Here is an 18,865-nt window from a genome sequence, read left to right on the forward strand (position 1 = left end):
ACTGACTTTTGACCTTGACTTCACAGAAACCAAGTCATTAGCTGCTGCTTTGTTGTTGCCATCGGTTCAAGCCCACAAAGCTGAATCAAGGTCATTATGGGATTATGGACTGGGCAGTTTAACACATCATTGCTGCCAGCCCTGGGGGCTATTTCTCTGCCATGGTTTATTGGCTTCATCACGAGGGTGACACAACAGCCACAGATAATCTCTTCAACTGCTTCAGATAACCCTGACAACCCTCAGTCAGAGCTCTGGTTATGCTTTCCGTTGTTTAGATCTTGTTCTCCATTTTGCCTGGGTCCCTGTAAGAGTTTGAAGCCAGCCAGAAAGCAAAGCTGGGCTCTCCCCTTGAGTGGGTTACCGCTGAAATGGCAATAAAAACTTTCCAAACAGAACCGCAAGTTAGAAAGCCAACACTTGTTTATTCAGCGCTGGGTGCATGGGGGATCTCTCCTCCTAACATGCCCACCTAGCCTACAAACATACGCATATTTATATTCTCAAAACACACATAGTTACAATTATATCACATGGTTACGTAGTTACTTCATTTATGATTGGTATAAAACTTTCTCGCTGTGCTTTTAAAGCTATAAAGACATTCAGAGATCATGCCCAGTGAGGGGTGGTCGTACGTTGGAGGTGGGTAGCTTTTAGAATGGAGGTGTGTTTTGGTATTATAATTAGATTATAATGAAAAAAGTTCACCCATAAGACATGATTTTGACAGAAAATGAAATATTACTTGGCTCATGTACCAACTACACAATTTATCAGCTCCGTGGTACCACCAAGCTCTCAGGTTCTCGTTCTTAAAATGTTTGTATTAGTAACCTGTTAGGTTGGGGCTGTACAGGGACCATAGCAGCCAGACTGGTTACTAACACCACAATCATTTGACCATTGCCTTACTATTGCTAATAATCTCATCACCTTGTTTACAGAGACTATATACAACCTATCCCATCACCATAATTAAAAAAAAGTTAAACGCATTGGTTACAAGTGCATTGCTTTACAGCTGCTGTGCTTATAGTACCGCGAGCTGTTCCAGCGGGTCAGCAGACACTTTAGTCTTCCTCGGCATTGTTCTTTGCATGAGATGGTGGGTGTCCAAAGAACCTCAAATGCAAATAATGTATTATTGCCCAAAAATATTTAAAATAAGTAGCCACTACATTGGAAGATGAGTCCAAACACAGCTGCGGCCTTCCCTTTGTATGCTGGTATTCCTCCTCATTGCTTACCTCAAACAGAACAGTTAGGGAACTCCTGTACATTTATTGGTTTTATACAAAAAAGCACAAGTGTAAATCAGTAGGTTGCAGGCAGGTCAATAGAGGTCATTTAAAATCTGATGGATTCAACTGAAATTTTATTAGAGCCCATCTTGTTTTGTTAATACTTTAAGGACTTTTGGCAGGAAGAACATCTATCTGTGCTTGATCTGAGTGGTTCCTCTTTCACAATGTTTAGGCAGCTTGTGGCCAGTAATGTCATGGTCTAAATCAAGATTTGAAGGAGAGAGCAGATTCTTCATTCTGTTGCTGTGTACACGGGACAGAGCAGGAGACGGACTAATAGGTACCAAGATCTGGAGTGCACCATAATGATAAAGAGGAACATGAGCATGTCCAGGGCCCTCTGGAGATTTCCAAACTAAATTCTTAAACTACTTTCAAGCATTGTTCAGAGGTCACTCAGGGCTTTAAGTGTCTATCTAACATGTTTCAAGAGTAAAACGAGTAAAGTATACTTCCATGTATGTTCTTGGTTAAGTGCAAAGGACTGTGAAGAATGGCCCCATGCTTGTAATAGGCTAAAATTATTTTGCTTTGAATCTTGTTTTGAGAGGAGGTAATGCTGTAAAGATTCAAATATGATTTCTCAAAAATTTTGAATGTATATAAATCACGGGACTCTCTTCTTAAAATCATTTGCTTCTTTTCATAATTTTCAGTTTCACAGTAAGGAGGGAATATAGTCCAGAGACATCAAAGACCCAGAACTGTGCTTGCAGCTATTAGTTCTCAGATGAGAAAAACCAAAAGCTAAAATTTACAGCCCAAAGGACTCTAACTCTCCGGCACCCTTCAATAAAGGAGTCCAAGCACACACCAAATAAATATTTTAAATCCTAATACTGATTTGGAAGGCAACTTATTTTAAAGGAATATTCTGGCACCACGTGTGCATTTGACTTGCATTCATTTAAAATTTAGACTGATACGCAGTTTCTTGAGATTACTCCACATAACTGGTTATTTGTGATATAGCTTCAGAGAGATGTAAAACAGTAGAGCATCTCAAGATCTCTTTGCAGTAAGGAGTAACAGACAATTCACATCAGCTATTTGTCTACCCAAGTCTTTATTAACAACAACAAAAAAAAAAACCCACAAAAAAAACCCCCAAACCACCAAACCTGCAAGAAATGAGATTAGCACTATAGTGGGGCTTGCTTGAAGAGAGCCTTTTGAAGATTCATCCACTATCCATCATCAAAATAAAGCTTTTCTTCACTTCTACTGTATAGAAATATATCACAATAATGGTAGGGATCCAGAGCAAGCTCATATGCTGTGATAAATGACAAGACTTCCATGGTGTTCAAAGCATTATCAGAATCCATTTCATACCTCATCTGTTATTATAAGCATGCATGTGCAAATGTTCTCTACTGCTTTAAATGTCAGCACGCTGGGGGCAAATGCTTTGATTTTCTATCAGCAAATATTGTTAAATTATATAGTGTTTAATCACGCTTAGTGAGAGTGATGAACTTTAAGAATGAGTTTCTTTCACATCACTCCATTTTCAGTTCTACAGGAAATGGACATCATCATTTATAAAATTTATATAAACCCTGAAGATAACTTCTCCAGCCTGGAGGCTTCATGATGGTCCAAGGCTGATGGCAAAGTACTAAAATACAAAACCATTCAGACATCAAAATTGTTTTGATTGAGGTGATCAGGTATTTGAGCATAGAATTTGAAAGCTAATTTTGAAAATCAGAACCCTCATATAAAATAATTCTGGCATCTTTTAGGGCAGTGAAGTTATTTGCATTTATAGAAGAGTCTGCGTTACCTGGTATGACACAACCTCAAGACTGTTAATTTCTAAAAAAAGCAGTTGCATTTACCAGGCCAGATTGTAAGTGGTTGTAAGGTAGGAGTGCTCCGCTGGAGTAACTGGAGGTCTGTGGCTTTATACGTGCGGAGAATCTCACCTACGCTCTCCGCCTGCTCTTTCTGAAAGGAGAGGTGCAGGTAAAGGTATGGATGCAATACATGGAAGAGACTTTTACAGGGGGTAAGGGAATATAAATCTTCAAATCCCAAAGACATAGTGAAAGGTAATACTGCTAGTATCTTAGCAACCGGAGAAACTAAAAGACAAGCTGTACAGGGAGATCAGCTATAGCCCATCTTTGAGAGCTCTCTCTGGTTTGTATTATGTGTTTCTGAAACTGGATTTTTAATCACTGCATTTGAAAATACAAATTTTTTTGTTAGAGAGGTTCATCTTTTGTTGTTGTTTCTGCTGAGGGCAGCTACATTTTTATAGCTGGATCAGAAATCACTAATTTGTTAGAGCAATTTTATTAGCACATACCAGACTTGAAGGGCAGGTTGGAAGAGACGGTAGGATTCCTTGCGCAAGGCGGGCTGGGTGCTGTGCTGGAGGGAGCGCCCCACCGCCCTCGGGGGTCAACGGCGAAGTCTCTACTGCCTTCAGTGGCACGGAGACAGGTCCTTGCATATGCTAAGAAACAGGCAAGCCTTTGGTATTTTCACATTTTTCTATTAAATTGGCTTCATCACTTTCACTACAGTCTAGATTTTCTAGATCTCTGTATCAGCCCCAGTATATAGAAATAGGTAGTTTTTTCTATATTAACTGAAATAGAAACATATATTTCACAGTAGTCATGTGGGTTATGGCAAAATTCTTATCATGATGCAGAATCACTATGAGATCAGTCCATTTTCAAAGCATCAGCTTTCCATATAATGCTTTTGGTATAAAAATGCAGAAATCTGGAAGCAAAATGGAATTTGTGGAGTTAGTCAAATACTAGGATTATAGATGCATACAAATGTCAGTACATTCAAGCTGCATATCTACTTTGCTGCGCTGTTATTGTAAGAGTTTCAGCACCCGTTGATTGTTATTATTCCTATCGTGATAGGATAATGGCTACAAACATCAAAAGTTTGAAAACTATTTCATTGAAAGTATGTCCTTAAATATGCTCTATTTGTTGCATATAATAATATTTTATTCTTATACTGGAAAGTTACAAACACGTAAAAAAAAAAAAAGCAGGAAATAGGTTAAAGTCCAAATTGTATTTGAAAAAAGCAGATGGTCAAAATCAATGGTTTACAGGTACATCTCCGTTTTGCAATTTATTTAGCTGTGCTGTTCAGTGATTAATGAAAATCCTTTTAAAGGTTGATAAGGGATAAAAGTTATTCAGAATCCCCTAAATGCTCACATTCAAGAAATATTTTGTCTGCTTAGTACTGTTTATCTAGCTCTAATCAATTGTCTGCCAGCATCAAAAAGATTCTTTCAGCTCACAAAAGGCAAAATAGAGAATGTATTTTAAAAATACAGTTATTAGCTTGTGTATAGTTCTTTCTTTGTTAAGCCAGTAATAGTTCAACTCTACTAAACAATCAGATCCTTGGGGAGAGGGAAGTGAGTAACTCACCTGTATTTCTGAAAAAGAAACTGTACGTAAGTGGTTTTAAACAAGTTTCAGTAAGTCTTAAGCTCTCTATATTGAAATTGTCTGCCTGTCACCAACACTAAGGTCTCACAGGTCTTGTTATTTACGGAACATCCATCCCTCTCCAGGCCTTTTGTTTTGTTACCTGACTTAGAGCTGACTCAAGGGCATTTTTTAATTAGTATCTTCAGGTTAAGAAGTCACTGGCTGGCTACCCCGGCTTTCCTGAGCCAGCCCCTGGGGATGCTCTTCCCCCAGCACAGAGCTCCCAGGGTCAGGCAGATGCAGGTGCCGGGAGCGAAACAGAGAGAAACCAAACTCTGGGAAGCGTGTATTTTTCTAGACCTAACTGTGCAATGGACGGTTTAATAGTCTCTCCCTCTGCAACAACATTCTTAAATGAACCCAAAATACATAAATACCGTAAAACCACCAGGTTGAGGCTGCTGTGCAGGCGACATCCTCCAAGGGGGTCTGGTCCTGGGCAGCTCTGGCTTAGGAAGGTAAGCATGCTGCTTCGGGGATCACCACTTCCAGGTGCTGCTCAGTGATGCTGACCGAGCTGAATACCTCCCAGGAGGTGGGGAGCAGGCTCTCTGTGGGTGCCCTCCCACTCTGTAAGTGGGTAAGTGGAAATGATAATCCTGTGCCCTACCTGGCTCAGGTGATATGAGAATAAGGATGCTTTAAGTTGCCAGTGGCTGGGATGCGGGCAGACGTGGGGGAGTCAGAAAAGGGCAGGAAATGTCAGTGCCAGATAGAAAGAACCCAGATCAGATTCGTCAGGAGAAATCCCTGCTGTTGTATGGTGGTTCCCTGCAACATTACGAGAACTAACAGTGAGTGTTTCAAAGGGAAATCTGAACAGATTCATGAAGTGCAAGTTTTAAACATTAATTTCAATAGTTAACACCTCAGAAAATAAACTGGTATTAGCTTCTTGTGCATGTACAAATATTTATCATCACTGCTGCATGTCCTGCCAGTCTAGCAGCTGACATCCATGGCATTCAAATTCCTTTAAGTCCTGCCAGTCAATATTAACAAGACACTAAATACTCAGATTGCACCTGTCCATTAGAGTAAATTGACTAGTTTATTGTCTTCACAGTCTTTTGAAGAGTGATAAGCACCAGCTTTGAACAACTTCTTGGAGAAGATTTCTTGATTATAGCCTTTGAATCCATTCTGGGAGGCGGCTGACAGCTGTCCTTTCTGGTTTGGAAACAATCAAATTAGACTGACTGCTAACAGATGATGCTACTCGCAGAAAAAGCTGATGCGATGCGGTAGCAGATGATGCCTCAATTCCTTTATTCGAACTGTAAGGCAAAGATTGGCAGGAGAAATTAGTATTAATACCTGGAGATCCATAAATAGCAGAGAGTGAGCTGCTCAGTATCACCGGAGATGATCTTAATATAGAAGACAAAAGTTTTCATTTTAAATAATTCTCCTGAGTTTCCACTCAGGGCAACAGACAAGTAAGCAAGGGTGGTAATTCAAACCGTTCGGGGTGAGAATCTCAGCCCTGTCATATAAGGTACTAAAGGTCTTTTTCTTGTGGGATCAGCTATGAAAGGAGATGTCCATTCATGGAGGGTTTGAATTGTGAAACAGTGAGAAACATTCCCCATACTTTGTAGTACTAGCCAGATGCCTTTTTTTTTTTCTTTTTTCCCCAGCAAGAATTATTTTATGCAGACTTCTGCACCCACAAACACAGATTTTTACCTGCTCACCTACACTGGGAATAATCCCAAGCTTTCCAGAAAGGGAATTCTCATCAGCCAGATGGGCAGCAGCAGCATTACAAAGGTACAAAGGGTTTCATCTTGGCCAGAAGCTAAGTGCTTTTATTTATATATATGTGTGTGTGTGTGTGTGTGTGTGTGTACACGTGTGTGTATATATATGATGAATGGCTAGAAAAACAATGGCTGCATAAGGAGGTTTGATATCCCCAAACAAAGGTGAGATGAGCCATGCGAGCCCACAGCGCAGTTTCTCTGGACTCACGCTCCGTGAGCACCGAGAGCCCTGCTGCGTCGGAAGGGAGGGAAAACGAGGTAGAAATTTCAAATATGAGCTTGCAGTGGCCATAAACAAGGGATCCTTGTTTGTGAAAGTAGGTGCATCTCAGAGGGAAAGAGGCTACCAAGTTCTGCACCTTGCTCTAAATTTGTACAGATTTCTCTTTCTGGGTCGCTGTTCCTTGCACAGATGCAGCCCGGCTTTATGTAAGCTTTGTGAAATGAGGTCTCTCCTCATTAATTTTTCACTTGCAATCCCCATCCATTTCTTTGCCTTCTGATTCTTCTGCTTGGATGTTTTCCTTCTGCTTCTTATTTCTGAAGGAGGTATCTAGACATGAAAAGCAAGAACAGAACAGAGCCGAGCTAATTAGCAGCTGCTTTAAGCTATTGTTTACCCTGCCCAGGAACACATCTCGAATCAATGCCAATTTGGATCACAAAAATGTTGCTAGAGAGAGCCAGGCCAAAGCCTTGAAAGCCCATCGCAGCCCCTTTTCAAGCTCACAGTTTTGCTGCAGACGAGCCCCACTGAGAGACATTTTCCAGCTCCGTAGGGTCCTGCCTCGGGGAAGTTGTTAGGAGCACATTTCTCACCAAGTCCATGTAAGTGGAAACACCTGGCGAACACTCCGGGTCAATGTAGTGTTGTTACTATTTCAAAACAGGGAGGAAAGAAATCAGGAATTGTTTGTTTTAAGAAGAAAAAAAAAAAAGGAAAATTATGTGAAAAAATAAAAGAGTGTTTGCTCTTTTCATCCTTTTCCCTGCGAAAAAGCTCTAATCTTAGCTATGATGGTGCCAGCTACTGGGAATGGGCCAGAAAAAAAAAAAAAATGCTTGTTCTGATTGAGGATCCATATTGCCAGAATTGACTCCTCGGACCTGGGTTCACGAGCACATACGTACACATGTATGTTTCTGGTTTGTACGCGGGACCTCGGCCCTCTGTACGTGCGAGGTTTCAGCTCGTCTCCCCGCGTGCGAAGGAGTGTTACAGAGACGACGCGCTCTCCAGATCGGCTGTACTCCCTTTCAGTGCAGGCAGGAAAACAAAGAATTAGCTACCTCTTTGATAAATGCAATTCGGGTTAGAAGTTGTAAAAATGTTTTTTTCTCGATCAGTCTATGAATATTGTTGCTCATGCAAATACATGAATTTGCTCTGATTTCCATGAAAACAACATGGAAAGATTTACATTGACTTTATGAACCACCTTAGTTATGAACTAAATCATAACTGGTGAAAAGTATAATTTGAGCTTCCTTGCAGTTCATAACAAACCTACAATGATTTGCAAAGGCAAAAAAAAAAAAAAGCCTCTATCAAAATGAAAGCGGGATGTTTGGTTGAAGTCACTGCATCAATATTCCGAGCTCTCATTTGTTCATCAGACTGAGGTATGACAGCGTCACCTAGCAACTTTTGAAGGGCATTCAGACTTGATGGTGCTGAACTCTATAGAAAAGCCTATAAATAAATTAATTTACAAATTAATACTTTTTATGACTGTCAAAAGCGTCACATTTGACATTAAAAAATTAACACTGTACAAGAGGAAAGGAACCAAAATATAATTTTCATCCTGGCAGTTATGTAGTGGGAGGATTTAAACTGAGTAATCATGAAATACTTTAACCCTGGGAAGCAAAGTTGTGCATGTCCAATATCCCTGCTTTGAAATATATACATGCATACCCATCAGACTTATATACCTATATGTATGCATGTATCTATGTATTTATTTTAGGTAAGTTCCATGTTTTTCCAGGTACTTATGTTAACAAAGAAGAAAGATTAATCTGTAAAGTTTTGCCCATACTATTTAATACCTCCTAGTATGTACAATTCCTTATTCTTCAGTAAGTTCACAACCTCCCCTGCTCTGCCAGCCCACCTGAAGGTCGCGGCACGGAACGCTACGGTGGTCTGTGGTGTCGAAATCCAGGAACGTCCCATTGAATTACTGCTGCCAGAGCTGCCCGGGTGGAGCAGGTAATTCTGCGTCCACGGAAGAGCTGAGCCAAAATTAACAGGCGCGACGGTCAGCAAAGCTTAGGCTGATTTTGGCTGATGGCTCGGTCGTGGTGAGGATCATGTCAACCAGCCAGTCTCTTTGGTCTGTGAATTAAAATTAGGAAAATTTGGAATTAATAAAAGCTAAATTAGGCCTAATAATTTGTAAGGAGGAGTCTTGAGTAGTCCAGCATCAGAGAGGCAGGGTCTAGGCTCTCCGCTGCACAGCTGAGAAGACAAAGTGTTCCTTGCGGTGATTTTCTAGGTTGGATTTGAATTATTAAAAGCTTTCAGAGAAGAAAAAAAATTAGGGAACTTTCCTAAGAATTATCAGACATGTAATGCATCAGTGCATTTCCTAAAAGTAAGGGGAAATAGAAGTTGCATATATTCCAGAAAAAGAGACAAGTTGCATTGCATTGTCTGGCTATTTATGATATTTTCTCTTTACCCACACGGTGTCTGTGGGTGAATTAGTTGGTCCCTGCGTGTGTGCTCACCGCTGCAGTCGCTGGTTGTCTCTGAGTTTACACTTCCAGCCGTCCATCACCCTCCAGGTCACGCAAAGGGACTTCACCAAGGTGGGAAAGAGCAGGTGCTAATGGGATCTGCCTGCAGGCTTGTCTGAACAGGCTCATCCAAAATAGATCTAAGCAGCCTAATAGCGCTTTAAATCAAATCTAAGCCTGGAAAAGAGGAATCCGTTTGAGTGGGTGTTGGTTTTTTAAAAAAAAAAAAGACTTTAATATCAGCGAGAGTGGAAAATATATTTTATAGGGATTCGTTAATGGCTCTACCCCAAAACCTTTCCTTTCTGCTTTCCTCCTGTCTCCTGTGACGCTTGGGCTTAACCTGCGTTAAAACTGCGAATCAGCAGCCTGGATACCTGGCAGCTCCTCTGAGCACCACACAGCTCCTCACAGCTCCTTCTGGGCACCACACAGCACCACGCAGCTCCTCTGGGCACTGCACAGCTCCTCTGGGCACCACACAGCACCGCACAGCTCCTTCTGGGCACCACACAGCTCCTCACAGCTCCTCTGGGCACTGCACAGCACCACGCAGCTCCTCTGGGCGCAGCCAGCCCCGTCATTTCTGCCCCGTGTGGGCACAAGCAATACCTTTGCTGCCTTTTGGGGTTTTTTTCCACAAGCATATCCCTGGTTTGACAGAGGGGCAAACAACTCCTGCGTGCTCCCATCCCGGTGTGGTGCACATCAGTCACTGGAGAGAGGGAAGGGAGGCCAGGCAGGGCAGCCCGCTGCCTACCTACTCACCAAAAGCCAGACAAGCATCAGAGCTTGATTTCTGCTAGATTTAATTTCTTGATCTTCATGCATATCTTATTTGTACACATCAGGGCCAGGGCAGGTGTTGCTGACTATTTTGGCACCAACCAACTTCTTTTCTATACGTTGATAAACTAGGTCCCGGCCACACAGGTTTTCCCCTTCCCACCTGAGCATAAAGTTTGTTCCCAGTTTCCTGGACAAAGCTGCCAGTGGTGTCAGCCAGAAAGTCTGGCCGGGAGGACAAACCATAGAAAAATAATGTGGTGAGGCTTTCTGCTGCTTCTGGGAGGACTCTGGTTTCTTCAGCCTCCAAGAAAAGCGATGGCAGGTGTATGACCTAAAAGCCTGGCTGGCAGTCAGATGGGCAGGAATGGGTGGTTGCCTTTGGTGCCTACTGAACCAGCACAAACAGAGGTTTTGTTAAACATCATTGGCACAGCTAGTCATCTTTCAGCAGCCCAAAATAACTTTCAAATTCCGTGATTTCTGCTCCAGCATTCAGATGCTTGTGGCGCTGGGCTCATCCTGCTCAAGCAGGGATGAGAGCATCTCACCCATGCTCCGCTCTGCATGGCCCCAGGGAGCCTCAGCACCAGAAGAAAAAGGAGCAAGAAAAAGAAATGACAGACTGAGGAGCTGATTCCTCAGCAGGAGAACAACGTACCGTGTTTTGCAGCACAGTCCGTGGGACGTGGTACTCTGACATGCCCCAGAAGGTAAGCACAGACACCTGAATGCAGCCGGGAAAGTGAGCCCAAGTTCACGGCAGGACTTTTTCAGAGCGAGCTGCCTCTGGCAGCAGCTTGAGGAATCACAAAAAAAGCCACCGACTCCTCTTGTCCAGCCCCTGCACGGGGGCAACGTGGCTTTGTGCACGTTTGTAAACCCACCAGGCTGCCCCGCGGTTCGCCCCTGCAGGACGCGCCAGCGGGATCAGACCTGTAGGGCAGCAGATTTTACTCTCAGATTCACTCAACAAATGTAATTGAGGATACTGATTATTCCTCGAGTGTTACAGCATTTTCAGTTCTATCTTCGTCAGTCTTTCTTGCCGCAGCTGGGCGATGAGCAGAGCTGAGACCCCACATTCAGCACAGGTTTGCAGGGCACACCGGCACACAGACACGCCTGCGTGCCAGGCCTGCAAAGTGCGGTAAGGGTGGTGGTGTCTAGGACAAGATAAAAACACTATTACTAACTTAGTGATTAAATATGATGATTTTTTTTCCCCTTAAGAACTTATATGCCACAAGGTCTGACACCAATGTATACATAGCTATTTATGCTGCAAAGTTCCCACAGCTTCATGAAGCAAAAATTTTATTGAGCAATTTTTCTCTTACACTGGCTATATAACAAACACATATAACAAGTGATGGTAATTACACACTATCTAACTCTGTCGTTGCTGCAGGCAGTCAGAACATTTCCTACTCCACGGGCTAGGATGAAACCAAACCAGATCAGAGAGGCAGTTCATGCTCGTCATGACGCTTTCTCTCTCCCCATTCTGGCCTCAGCTCCCTTCCAGACACGGGGTATCTTTCATGAGAGAGAATGAGCAACTTGTTTTGTCCTAAAGTCACCAAGCAAAAGCCTTGCTGCCTCAAAACAGAGTGCAATAAAAGGTAAGGTGATAATACTCCCCAACAATGACTGTTCCCCACAGGCGTTGAGGTTTTTCTGTTCTTTCCACGCTCTCTGTAGGCGGGAGCGGCCTGGGACTGAGCAGAGGGCACCAGAACAAAGTGGTTTGCGACAGACAGCAGCGGAGGGCTCCTCTTGGCATCGTCAAGAGCGTAACACAGGATCCGGCAAAAGAAACAGTGAAAAACACAGTTTATTTGATTATTTATTTTTTTTCCCCCCTGACAAACTAATTAATCACTGAGGGAATCTATCTGTATGGCATTTGATCTGGCTTTCTGGAGTTTTTGGTTCCACCTTCCGTCTGTAACAGAAACTATCTCTGCCTTTTTTGTTTTTTTAAATTAAGCTTTCCCTTTTTCACTTCACTCCTCCTTTCACTGACACAGTAAAATACAATTTTCTACTTTTTTTTAGCATTACGTTTCTCCATAGCTACTGGAGAAAAGCAGTGTCAAAGCGAAGCTGTAACCCCGGTGGAATTTTGGATTTCTTCATCATAGGGAAGTTCCCTTTTAGGAGACAAATGGCTTCATTTCGGAGGAAAAGAGTTCAATTTGTTGTACAAATACTTTGCACCCCATAGGCTGATGAGGTGATGAGCCTCAGTTTAGTATGTTCTCTCGTGGCTGTGTCCTAGCACCAGGCAGTTGTATTTCATCTCATTGACAGAAGAAAAGTGGCAAGTGTGCAGGGAAAATACAGCATTGATAAAATGATTCCTGGTGGGTGGGAAACAAGCAGGAACACCCTGAAACGGGCCTCGCTGAGTGCACAGCGCGGTACCTCTGCGAGCTGGTGTGTACCAGCCGCGCGGTGGGAACGGAGATGGCTGGAAGGCAAAGCAAGCCCGGCGTGCCTTCGTCTCCAGGCGTCGTGTGCGCAACGGCAACAGAAAATCAGTTTCCGTTCTAAATGGATAAAAACTCTTTGTATTAATCAAATCAATGCAAATGATGTAATTTAGATGACTGGCAGCTGTAATGGGCTGTTCAAAGATACTCTGCCAGCTTAAGTGGAATTGGGAACGCAATCAGCTGCCTGGGCTGAAGAAACAGCGCACAGCTGAGGTTAAATGCACAGAGATGAGACAAACCCCACTGAGTATCTCTGGACTAACGGGGCGGGGTAATGGGTCTTTCCTAAAGAGACCTGCTATTGAAGTGTCCCCACTTCTGCTCCCTAATGGCAGGGCCGTACTTGTAGGCCTCCAGGGGCTCAGATCAATTCACAGTCCCAGGTAAACTTGGCTGCACTGGTGGAAAAGGCGACTCCCTTGTACCCCAGCTAAATCCATCACTAAGATCAAACGTACACGGTCTGAAGGGTCCTGTCTACAAGCTTATTCACAGTGTGTCTGCTAACATGCTGACACCGTGTTTCCATCCGGAGTTACCGATGCCGGGCTGCAGTTGCAGTCAGGTAACGCAGCGGCAGGAGACTCGCCAGTGAGATTCCCCAGAGAAGGAGTTTCTCCTCGCAGCTATCCCTGCTCCGACACGCACGCCTGTTTGATCTGCCTCTGGGCAAAGGCACCTCGGCTGATGCAAGCTGCCAGTGACGACAATCAAGGTCATCCTCTGACTTTGCCTTGAAATGGGCTATGTGCTCCTTAGGCTATTTATAACCCACACAGAGGTATTCCTCTGCTTAATCAGTCTCCTGTGACGCTGTGAGTCACTCCACTGATGGGTCGAGCTCCTACCACGCACCAGAGGATGAGCAGCTACTCTCATGTCTCTCCACCTTCCTGCCCTTGCACCTGGAGGCACAGGACTAAAGGTCTTCTGCAAGCCCTGCATCACCCAGGAGGGTGCAGCCACCACCGGGGTTTAACAGCAGGAGGGATGGAAGTGGAGGGCACTGGTTAAGGAACTGGCTGAGGGGGGAGAGAGGGACTGAATGCAACACCAGCCCAAAAGCAAGCTGAATACAGCTGGACGCTTGCGTGGCAGCGAGCAATTCTTTTGTCCTGGCAGAGAGGGCTCCTGTTGTGTTCTGCATTAGGTAACTTCTGGGGATGAAAAGCTGTCCTCGCCAGGTACCATAAGGTGCAGAGATGCGTCTGTTCCCTGTGCCGCTCAGGGCTGGGGCTGCCACCCTGAAGTCCTGTTTGACTCAAATCTTGTGGGTTCAAGGACAGTCCATGGGACGTTTCTCCAATTCTAACATCCCGATGCGGAGTTCAGCTGAAGTGTCAGTCTGTGTTTAACAGACCTCATCTACGGTGAAAGGACCCCCCAGCTCACCCCAGAGCGCAGTTTCCCTGGGGTTCTGTAATGGAATAAGAAAAACACTTTAAAGACAAGAAATTATATTGAGCTGTCTTACTCCAAATTAGATTAGCATTTTAATGGTGTTTAATTAGTTAGTTGCAGATTTTTTGTACAGCAGTTTATAATGTTGGGAAAGTGTATTTTACAACATTGCATATACAAATAATGAATTGTGCAACACAGATGTTGCCTCTAATTGTAATATTTTAAGTGAAGAGGAAAACACTCTGCTTAGCTTTTAATTAGGTTTATTCCAAGCAGACGCAAAAATAAAAATTTACTTGTCTTTTAAGTAAATACCATCTGCAATATATTTCTATACCACAATCTAGCGCAAAGCCTATCTGCGGCCCGCTACGCTCCTGCACTACCTTCCTTACGGTGGAAGGCCTGTTGGCACAGTGAAGGTGAGTGCGCGGCAATGGTTCTGTGGCAGCGTAGCTCTGACGTGAAGCTGCCCCCAGCCTGTTTCAGCCGACGTCTCAGAGACATTTTGGGCTAGCGGTGCCCTCGGCCTGGCAGCAGGACCTGGTGTCTGCCTGTAACCCCTGCCTGTACGTCACCCGGCACGGGGGGGACAAGCGGCGAGACCGGCACACCACAGGCCAGAGAGGGAACCGCATAATGACACGCTGAACCACACGCACCCGAGTTTTATCGTTATTTGGGTGGTGTGAAAGCAGTAAGCACTGCAGGAAGCAAGCTCAAAGCACCCGGTGCTTCTTTACGGCTGGCGTCTCTCAACGTGCTGCACAACCAGGAAAAAAAAAAGGTAAGTCCTGGTGAGATAAACCTGAATACTGGCTAATTTATTTTCCCATTCCCATTTTGTGTTTCCAGCACACAAAAGATACCAACGTAAATGCCTAACGCCAGAGGAATCAGGCCACATTTGTCACTGTTTACTGATGTACAATTTGCATATACACGTTCACTTCCAGCAGCACAGTTACAATGTGTGTAAAGCAAGAGGCTTAGTTCCATGTCAGGCCATTACGAGAGTTATTTATGCTCTGGGACCAGCGGCTGGCAGACGGCATCACCGTCAGGAGAAGGCTGAGCCAGCTCCCAGGCACTCCTGGCATCAGGTCTGCTCATTACCAGAAGCCTTTAAGCTCGGCCCAAGGGCGGAAAAGCAGGACGTGTTGCGTGCATGGCCGCTGAACTGGACCCTCGGTCGAAGAGGACGGGACCTTCCTCCTTTCGCTGTGACCAATTTAAGCCTCTCAGAAACATCGAGCCTAAAAGATGTTGCTGCAGTACAACCTGCGGCAGCTTTGCAGGCTGAATTTCCGCAGTGATGCAATTCCCCCTCACCTCACCAGCTCATCGGACGCGCTGACACCCTCCTCTGTGGGTTAAGGCCAGGCTCGCTCATCAAAAGTAGAACTGCTGCAAAGGAGCCTCTTCACGGGTGGGTCTCTTCTTTTCTATATGTACACACACTCCCTCCTTTGCAATGCAACAGGAGACAAAAAATAACGTTACCTACCACTGCTTTTTTAACAGGGAATTTTACATCTAAACCCTCATATCTATTATTCCTTCCAGACTGATTTTAAAACATCCTGGAAGCCAAAGAGGCTAAAGCCATCCTGAAGGCACCTTCGGCTGGTGACAGACCGATGGGCTCCGGGCTCCTGCACGTGAACGTCAGACACTGGGGAAACGAGGTGGGTGGCTGTCGTCATCCCCTCTTGTTGCACTTGTAGTGCTGGTCCATCTCTAAATCAAGTAGAATTGAAATCTGGAAATATATTTTAAATATGTTTATTTCATCCTTTGCTTTCCTTTCTACTTAGTTCTTGTTCTTGGGGAATGAGAGGGGAGAATGGGAGGAAATTATTAACTAAAGGGCTTGAGCTCTCACATCGAGTAAATCGTTTTAATCAGCTGCCTCTGAAATCTTGGGGGTGGTTACAATGCTTGGGAGCATTGAGCTTGCACTCACCGCGGCTGAGGCGCACGCAGACGTTTCTCCTCCCCTGGTGCCCCCAGCTCCAAGATGTGGGCACGCCAAGCCCGAGCACCCTGAGCAGCCCGGCAGTGTGGGGTGCCTGCTCTGCCGGCGAGCTCCAGCCTGGGGACCCGGGGACCCAGCCATCGGTGCCGCTCACCCAACAGCAGCTTCTCCTGGAGGCCAGCCCTCCCGAATTGCCACGCAGCGACCTGCACACAAAATAATTAGCTTACAGACACTTTCTTTTTCTTTTTAAGAAATCTCGTAGAATTCCAGGTAGCCCTACTTTTCTCATCTTATTAATTTTGCTCCAGTTAAATGAAAGCTGATAAAATAGAAACCGCTGTAAGACCCAGAGAAAATTAGGTTATGTAACCTCTTATTTATTTATTTATTTATTTATTTAGCATGATATCAAAGTTGTTTCTTATCATTTTCTTCAGGTACATTGTGCTCAGGAATAAATTAAACTGTCTATTCAACAAAGAGGAGCTGCTTTTTCTACTGCTAATTTTCTCTCTCAATTCTCACTCTATTATTAGGGAAAAAAATAACAAGCTTAGCTGAAGCCAGAGGAGACCTTCCAGCTCTGCACATCCACACCGTGCGATTACCTCGCGCAATCCAAGTGGTCCATCTATCGGTCTCTGGCCGATACAACAGCGTCAAAGTCAAAAGTACAATGATGTTTTTCTTTACATAATTACTTGCTGATGTTGACAAATGGAGTGACAGCTGTGCCCTTTTTAGGGCAAGATTTGTGCAGAAATCAAAGTCACGTAAATAATTTCCCTGGGTGGGTTTGTTTTTTCCCCTCTCCGGTCCCCCCTGCTCTGTGCCCGCAGCCCCGGCCGCGTGCCGAGCTCCCAGGGAGCAGCCGTGCTGGCTGGGGCCGCAGGTGGGCCCTGCTCCCCCGGGGGCCAAATCCTGCTCCCCATGGTTTCGGCCACGTCTTGAATTGCTTCCACTGCAAAGTAGATTTGTTTGGGTTTTTTTATAAATTGCGAGGGGAAGAGCCAGCAGAGACCTCTACACCCCTGAAACTGAGAGGGGGCAAGGAAGGAGGAGAAGGGCGAAGGTAGCTGGAGACAGAGCTACCTCCTGGGAAATACAGCGGGGCCGTGGGGTTCGGCGGGTTACAGACCCTCGCAGCTTTGCCCCTTGCAGCACCCAGCCCGGCCGGCACGGCAGCGGGAGCAGCATCCAGCCACCACTGCCTGCCGTTTGCAGGCAAAGCCCAGCACTCCCGCGGGGCTGGGTCTCTGCTGGAAGCATCCAGCAAGGTGAAGCAGGTACCAGCGGGCAGCGGGGTTTGGGGTACGGCCAAGAGGTCACCTCGCTGCCCTTCCCTGGGGCCGCAGGCTGCCCTCCCTGCCCCGCTTCCGCCGGTCCTGCTGCACCCCGGAGCCAGCGGTGACTGGTGCAGGAGAACGCTGTCGTTCCCTCACCACACATGAAAAGCACAAAAGTACAAAAAAACCCCTAGGAAAATCCCCCTCTGCTCCTTAATGAGTTCACAGTCAGCAGGGCAGGTCTTCTAGAAATCACGTTGTATTTCTGGGGATGGCAGAGGCACAGGTGGACGTGACCTGCTCCGGGTCACCAGCCCAGCAGTTACTGGTGGTTGCAACCACTACAAGTTTAATGTCATGTCGACCTGTCTGGAGCCGTTTTATTGCTCCATTTTACCCAGAGGGCAGCAGGGTCTCGAGTCACCCCCGCAGGCATGAGGAGGAGCCGGGGACTCCCAAGAGGCAGGTTGCTGGGTCATACTGTTTCCTCACCACGCAAGGATGCGTGATGCCCACGGTTTTGGCTAACACCAAAGAGTATGGCAAAGCATGTAAATTGTGTGTGTGCGCTTGCATGTGTGTGCACATTGGGGAGGAGTTGTCTCCCTGTGCATGCTGTGAAGGGCAGGACCACATAAGTAGCTCTATCCCATGACATCGCACTGCAAATATGTGTTAAAATAGCTAATCAGAACCTGACCCAGCAAATAGATGAGCAATTCCTGAAAGGCACCAAGGTTCAGCTCCTGTACTAATACTTTAATGGTCTATGTTAATCTCAATTAGGCAGAAAAGTCTATACTTACTAAAATTATCAGCTTTCTATTTTATGTCCGTAAGTGCAAGAAAGAAGCCAAGTAAATGTGTGGGTGATGCTGCTGAGGGAAAGCGCAAAGTACATGGAGACAAAAGTCTTTTTGTGTCTTTTTTTTTTTAAATATACTAAAATTTTTTTTAAAAAAAAGGCTAGTATGCCATCAGGGCTCCTGAGTATGACAAGAACCTGTCTGCCATTGCATGGCATGCTGCTGTTCCAGAAGCACCAGAGACAGCAGAAGGTGCCATGAAGGTCTCACCAACCTGCTGCCTCCAGCGCATTATTCCAGTGTTAAGCTGGGGGAGAGCTGGTGTGGAATGGTGAGAGCAGGAGAAAGAAGAGAAACTGAGGTGGGGGGGACACATGGCAGGTGGCAAAGGCTCTACAAAATAAAACCAGATTGCTAAGGAAGGAAAGGGGGAATGGGAGAAGCCAGATGTTTCTTGGCCCAAGATAAATGATACCAGAAATTTTACCCAGAGTATAGCAATGAAATGTAACAGAACAGAAACATTTTTCTGTGTGTATCTGTGGGTGATTATATGTGCTTCGGTGCATCAATGCAGCTAGAAATGGCACTAACAGGTAGTGATATTTTTTTCATCTTATTTTTAGCGTGACTTTCTTGTCCTGCTTCTTCTGCTTCACACCTGCTGGCCTGAAAATGGCAGTTCACCAGTTCAGATTTCACCATCAGCTTTGGTAGTTATCACATCTGTACTTGTATAAAGGCTATGAAAGGCTTCTGTTTATATCAAAAATAAAATCAATCTTTTTCTTTCTT

At 44.9% G+C, this 18,865-nt stretch overlaps 1 long non-coding RNA gene across 2 annotated transcripts in view; it reads right to left on the reverse strand.

The window, feature by feature from the left end:
- Nucleotides 1-11,956: 11,956 nt before the first annotated feature.
- Nucleotides 11,957-18,865, reverse strand: part of LOC142603841 (uncharacterized) — a 37,065-nt gene continuing 30,156 nt past the window's right edge. For both annotated transcript variants that reach the window (XR_012837723.1, XR_012837722.1), the window contains one exon: nucleotides 11,957-14,010. This is a non-coding gene — a long non-coding RNA (uncharacterized LOC142603841). The remainder of the gene's footprint in view (nucleotides 14,011-18,865) is intronic.

The sequence above is a fragment of the Balearica regulorum genome, chromosome 14, assembly GCF_011004875.1.
Source record: "Balearica regulorum gibbericeps isolate bBalReg1 chromosome 14, bBalReg1.pri, whole genome shotgun sequence".
NCBI lineage: Eukaryota > Metazoa > Chordata > Aves > Gruiformes > Gruidae > Balearica > Balearica regulorum.